Below are 7,503 nucleotides of genomic sequence, written 5' to 3' on the forward strand. Positions count from 1 at the left end.
GACAATTAATCATTTATTGGCCATGAAAATTCTGATTTTTCTAAGCAGCCAGCAGAGTTGGAGCCAGTGAAAAGTTGTTATTTCTAATTTAGCTGTTGTTGCCTTTCCGACATAGCTAAAAATGTCACCAATACAGTTGTTTGTCTGTTATTGGTGTAGAAAATAATATTTGTTTCAAGTGCCAAGGCACCTAATGCAAATATATGTACTGGCAAATATATATACTGTCGGTTTAGGGCCTTTAACCATTTAGTGTTTAACCCTTTCAATACCAACCCGGCTGAAACAACCTCTAGCTCTGAGTACAAATGTCTTGTTTTCATAAGTTCTGAATTAAAATCTTCCACCAAACCTTAGTCACAATTTATATTCCTAACACCAACTTAATGATAAGTTATTTTACTAAATTCTTTTGAAATTAATTGAAAGAAACACAGAGCATCTCAACAGAAATATGGTAACAAAAGGGTTAATGATGAAGTAATATCAATGTTGTGTAAGTTTAAGAGGACATCAGTTCATAATGAAATTTCTTTAGAGTCACTTGACTGCTAAAAATAGCAGCCAAATTTTTTGTAAACATTCTTGGCAATCATTAACTCTCTACCAGAGAACTATTTAACCCTTTCAATACCAACCCGGCTGAAACCACATCTGGTTCTTTAGTACAAATGTCTTGTTTTCATAAGTTTTGAATTAAAATCTTCCACCAAACCTTAGTCACAATTTATGTTCCTAACACTAGCTTAATGATAACTAAGTTATTTTACTAAATTCTTTGTTATATTTAAAATTAAATGAAAGAAATACAGAGCATGTCAAAATAAATACAATAACGAAAGGGTTAAACCAGCTATATCTGGCCCAAATATTCTACCAGTATTATATTCTAATCAGCCATATCTGGTCTGTCACACCTATCCTACAATGTCATTCTAAATATAGAGTGCCTGTGTGGTAACAAGCTTGCTTCCCAACCACACTATTCTGGATCTAATCCCACTGTGTGACATCTTGGGCAAGTGTCTTCTGCTATAGCCTTGGGCCAACCAAAGCCTTGTGAGTGGTTTTGGTAGACAGAAACTAAAAGAAGTCATATATATATATAGTGGAAGACACTTGCTCAAGGTGCCACACAGTGGGACTGAACCCAGAACCATTTGGTTGGTAAGCAAGCTACTTACCACACCGCCATTCCTTCCCCCCTCTATCACTTGCCAACCAATGTTGGTGTGTTTACATCCCCGTAACTTAGCGGTTCGGCAACAGAGACCGAAAGAATAAGTACTAAGCTTACAAAGAATAAGTCGTGGGGTTCATTTGTTCGATTAAAGGTGGTGCTCCAGCATAGCCACAGTCAAATGACTGAAGCAGGTAAAAGAATTAGAGAATATAGTGATAATAATAATAATAATAATAATAATAATGATAATGATGGTAATAATATTTTAAAATGATTCCCATAACTCCTCACAAAGGTAAATAGACAATACAAAGCGCACAATGGTTTGAACAATATTTCGACAGCTTGCCTGTCTTTGTCTTTGTTGAGTTCAAAAACGAAAAGTGATACTTAGAAATTCAAAATCACAGAAATCCAGATTGAAGCATTTTTGAATTTGAAATTTTGTAATTTTGAGTATCTCTGTATCACTTTTCATTTTGAACTCGACAGCGACAGACAAGCTGTCGAAATATTGTTCAAACCAATAAAATACCTATTGCAAATACATCGCGCTCTTTGTATTGTCTAATAATAATAATAATCCATGGATTGAATCTGTAATTATTATTATTATGATTATCATTACTATATTTATCCTACATTATATCGGCACAGCTTGGTGCAACACCAAAAAACTGGTATAGGTAGTTGGTATTACTAGGCTGTAACCGACATGATAAAGTAGGACCTTTTACATGTATATTTAAAAACATTTCCCATAAATGAACTTAAAGGATACATACATACATACATGCATATATATATATATATGTGTGTGTGTGTGTGTGTTGTGTGTGTGTGTGTGTTGTGTGGAGGCGCAATGGCCCAATGGTTAGGGTAGCGGGTTCGCGGTCAGAGGATCGCGGTTTCGATTCCTAGACCGGGCATTGTGTGTGTTTATTGAATGAAAATACCTAAAGCTCCACGAGGCTCCTTAAGGGGTGGTGGCGACCCCTTCTGTTCTCTTTCGCCCCAACTTTCTCCCACTCTTTCTTCCTGTTTCTTGAGTAACGCTGTGATGGACTGGCGTCCTGTCCAGCTGGGTGGAACACATATGCCATAGAAACCAGGAAACCGGGCCTATGAGCCTGGCTAGGCTTGAAAAGGGCACATAAATAAATATATAAATATTGATAGATAGATAGACAGACACACAGACAGACAGATACATAGATAGATAGCTATGTACACCCACACATATTTGACACGCTTCCTAGTATTTTGGTTTAATAATTTCATTCACAATGCATTCCTTACTTCAGGTTTATAAAAGATGGGACTGAACCAAAAAGCACATGGTAGTAAAGTGAACTTCTAAGGGTTCCTTAAAGAAGAATATTTTAATTGGACAGTTAGATTGGACTAATAAAGATGTATTGTGTTCAACATGTCTACATCGTTTATATATATATATATATGTATATGCATAAATAGAGTTAGCAGTTGTAGTAACTGACAAACGGATATTTTATCCGTATATACTATCAGTATCCATTACCTGTGTTAATCCCAGGCAATGGTGTTCAGGGACACCATGCATGTCAAATGCAGGTAACAACAGAATAAACAAAAGTTTATCAGGAACCAATGCAAATAATTAGAAAATGGAGAAAAATTTTCTTCTCCATTTTCTAATTATTTGCATTATATATATATATATATAGGCGCAGGAGTGGCTGTATGGTAAGTAGCTTGCTAACCAACCACATGGTTCCGGGTTCAGTCCCACTGCATGGCATCTTGGGCAAGTGTCTTCTGCTATAGCCTCGGGCCGACCAATGCCTTGTGAGTGGATTTGGTAGCCGGAAACTGAAAGAAGCCTGTCGTATATATGTATATATATATGTGTGTGTGTCTGTGTTTGTCCCCCTAGCATTGCTTGACAACCGATGATGGTGTGTTTACGTACCCATCACTTAGCGGTTCGGCAAAAAGAAACCGATAGAATAAGTACTGGGCTTACAAAGAATAAGTCCCGGGGTCGATTTGCTCGACTAAAGGCGGTGCTCCAGCATGGCCGCAGTCAAATGACTGAAACAAGTAAAAGAAAAGTATATATATAAAGCTGAGTTTGTTGGGATATATTATCCAGACAGATACTGTATTAGTTCTCAGTTAATAGCTAATCACAAAGGTCAGTATCTGACAACTGTGATGACATTTAGTCGTTAGTTATTCCATGAGTTCTTCCAATACAAATTTTCTTCAATCAGTTCACTTTGAGGATGATCAAAGAGATGGACCCTGATGAAGCTTCACCTACAATACTGCAAGGTTGCATTTGAAACAGTGAGTAGTCTCGGCAGGGGAAACATGTGTAGGTCATAATAATATGCTGTTTATAACTATAAAATAAATTTTGTGGATGTACAAGTCTCCATACTCCAAGCCGATTGAAATCGTAGTCATAGCTGATGCTAATGTCATGTAACTGCCACCCATGCTGGTGGCACGTAAAGAGCACCTTTCAAGCATTAGGCCTCACGGAAGCAAAGCGGCTGAGTTCCTTTCAAGCATTGGGCTTCACAGAGGCAAAGTGGTTGAGTTCCTTTCGAGTGTTGGGCCTCACAGAGGCAAAGTGACTGAGTTCCTTCTGAATGTTAGGCCTCATAGAGGCAATGACCGAGACCTTTGGCATTATGTTGTGCTTGAGGAGATCTATCAAGCCAAGTGAAATCGTAGTCATAGCAGATACTAGTGTCACGCAAATGGTGCCTATGCCAGTGGCACATAAAAGCACCCATTACACTCTCAGAGGGTTGGCATTAGGAAGGGCATCCAGCCATAGAAAACGATGCCTAATCAGACTGGAGTATGGTGCAGCCTTCCAGCTTACTAGCCTTAGTCTAACCATCCAATCCATGCCATCATGAACAACAGACTTTAAATAATGATGATGACAATAATTAATATATATATATATATATATAGAGAGAGAGAGAGATAGGTAGGTAGATAGATAGATAGATTTGTGTGCTTTTCTGTGTGTTTGCCCCACCATTAATGCTTGATACTCAATGTTGATTTATTCAACTAAAATCCTTCAGAGTGGTGCCACAGCATGGCCACAGTGCAATGATTGAGACAGGTAAAGGATATGCTCCTCCTTATCTTTTATCTTATACCTGTGGCCATGCTGGGGCACCACCTTGAAGGGCTTTAGTTGAACAAATCAACCCCAGGACTTACTATTATTATTTTTTAAACCTGGTGTTTATTCCATCATTATCTTTTGCCAAACTACTAAGCTGCTGGGATGTAAACACAACAACACTGGTTGTCAAGCGATGTCAAGGGACAAACACACACACACACACACACACATACACATGTAAACATGTGATGGGCTTCTTTCAGTTTCTATCTGACAAATCCACTCGCAAAGCTTTGGTCGGCAAGAAGCTATTATAGAAGACACTTGCCCAAGGTGCCATGCAATGGGACTGAAACCTCAAACCATATGATTAGGAAGTCATCTTCTTACCACACAGCCATGCTTGCACCTTCTCTTTAAAATCATTTGTAATAATTTTTGAAAAAAATAACAAAGGCAAACAGCAAAGGACAGAAATAGCCTGGAGAAGGTATCCTGACAACAATTAAACCAAAATAAGAAAAGAATAATAAGGTTACACCTTGTAGCTAATTCAATATGCATTTGATTCTTGGATTGTTACCTTTGCCTCAGAGAATATGGAGGTATTGTTTTCAGTTGTATTTGTTTGTTGGTTGGTTTGTCCATGGACAAGATATCTCAAGAACCACAGAATGGATTTGGATGAAACTTTCAGGGATGTTTGTCCTCATAACTGGCACAAACTGATTAGATTTTGGGATCAATCCGTTTCCAGACAATGATTCTGGATTATTTTTCCTGTTGTATTACATCATTTTCGAGAATGGTCAGGTTCCTTTTTAGTACTCTCATTTGTGAGAGCAGTCAATTTTATTTCAGATGTTCTCATTTTAAAAATAACCTCCAGCTAATCGTTGAGAGTACGTTGGTGTTGCCTTGGCAGAGGTTTGTACTCTCTGAGTGCTCTTGTTTCATCATGAATTCTGTTGCTTTCATGGCTAAAAGAATCCTTCTTAATTTTCTCTGTTTTTATATTATTGTTTCATTATTGTATTTTGTATTTCTATCCTTACAAATGTTGTCATTATTATTTTTATTATTAATGTAGTTACTAGGGTGACAATCTGGCAGAATCATTAGCACACCAGGGAAAATGCTTAGCAGTATTTCATCTGTCATAATGTTCTGAGTTCAAATTCTGCCAAGGTTGACTTTACCTTTCATCCTTTCTTGGTCAATTAATTAAGTACCAGTTGAACACAGGGGTCAGTATAAACGACTCATCCCATCTCCCTAACCTGCTGCCCTTGTGGCAAAATTTGAAACCATTATTATTATTATTATTAGTAGTAGTAGTAGTAGTAGTAGTAGTAGTAGTAGTCAGTAGTAGTAGTAAAAATTAAAAAAACTGACAATAACTTTACATTCTGATTCAGTAACTTATTTTACACACACACACACATGCTTATATAACATTTATTCATACATACATACATACATGTATATATAAATACATACACCTACACACACACACACACACACACATGCTTACAGACATATACTCACATGTGCACACACACATGTACATACATACGCACGCTCACTCATAGATCTTGCATTTTCGCTTCAAGGCTTTTGATGGAATATCTTAAATTGCCTATTTGATCTAGGATGGTATCAAATTCATTTCAAAATGCCACTCAGGCTGAAATCAATAACCCCTTCGTTTGTCTTCTCTGACACCTGTTGGGGAAAAAAAATAACATATATATATACATATATACATCTGTTTTATGAGAGGCTAAATACTAAACTAACGATGACCAATATTCTTCTATTTATTCCTTTCACTTTACTTTTGTTCGTTTGATTTAATTTCATTACATTTCGATAGTTATCATTTTGCATTTGCTCATAACCACAACATATATACACAGACATATGCACTCACATACACTACATATAAATATATATACAAACATATCATATATAATATATATATTTATGTAAATATATATAAGTATATATATAAATATATATATATATGTATATATATATATAATATATATATATATTATATTTATATATATGTATATGTATATCTTTACATATATGTTTGTGTGTATATATAACATGTGTATATATATATAACACATATTCACACACACATATATATGTATGGGTGTATGAATATATAAATGTATACATGTGTGTGTGTATATATATATATATATATAATATGGGTGTATAATGTATATATATTTGTGTGTGTATATACATACGTATTTATCATGAAAGATATATAAGAGATATGTATATATGATAAAATATATATTTACTTATTGCTTATCAAACAGGGCAGTTTACGTTTGCTAAACTTACAAAAAATATATAACAAAAAATCTGATATTTTTTTTTAAAATCGTACTTGCATTTTCAGTAAAATATATATATATACACATTCATACGTAAACTGACATAAAAAAACACACAAACAGCATAAAAAATGGTGTGTATGATGATGATGACAATAATGGTGATGATGTATATTTGTATGAACTATGTATATATATATATAGAAACTCATATATATATATATATATATATATATATATGTATGTATGTATATGAGTGTCTATGCATGCATGTATACATACATGCACACAAACAGAAACATGCTCATATTTACACACACACACATACATATATGGGTATACAGATATACATATGCATATATACATACCCATATACATGCATATCATGCACATACACATATATAAAATACGTGTAAGTATATGTATATTATGTACATATGGGTATACATGTTTGTGTGTGTGTGTGTGAGTGTGTGCGTGTGTGATTCTCAGAAAAAAAAAACTAATCATCCAGATTGCTATTTCAGATATTCATTCCATTCGGACCACTTATCTGTGTAAATCATGACAATTCAATTACGCGTTGAATTGGAGAGCCTTATGCATGCATGTGTGTGCATGCATATCTACATCTGTATTCATACATGCATATACATACATACATACATACATATATATAAACATATATCCATGTATATATGTATATGTTTGTATGTATATATATATAGAGAGAGAGTAGATACATATATATATATATATATATATATATATAATATATATATATATATATATATATATATATACACACACATATATATACACACACA

The sequence above is a fragment of the Octopus sinensis genome, linkage group LG23 (genome assembly GCF_006345805.1).
Source record: "Octopus sinensis linkage group LG23, ASM634580v1, whole genome shotgun sequence".
Lineage (NCBI taxonomy): Eukaryota > Metazoa > Mollusca > Cephalopoda > Octopoda > Octopodidae > Octopus > Octopus sinensis.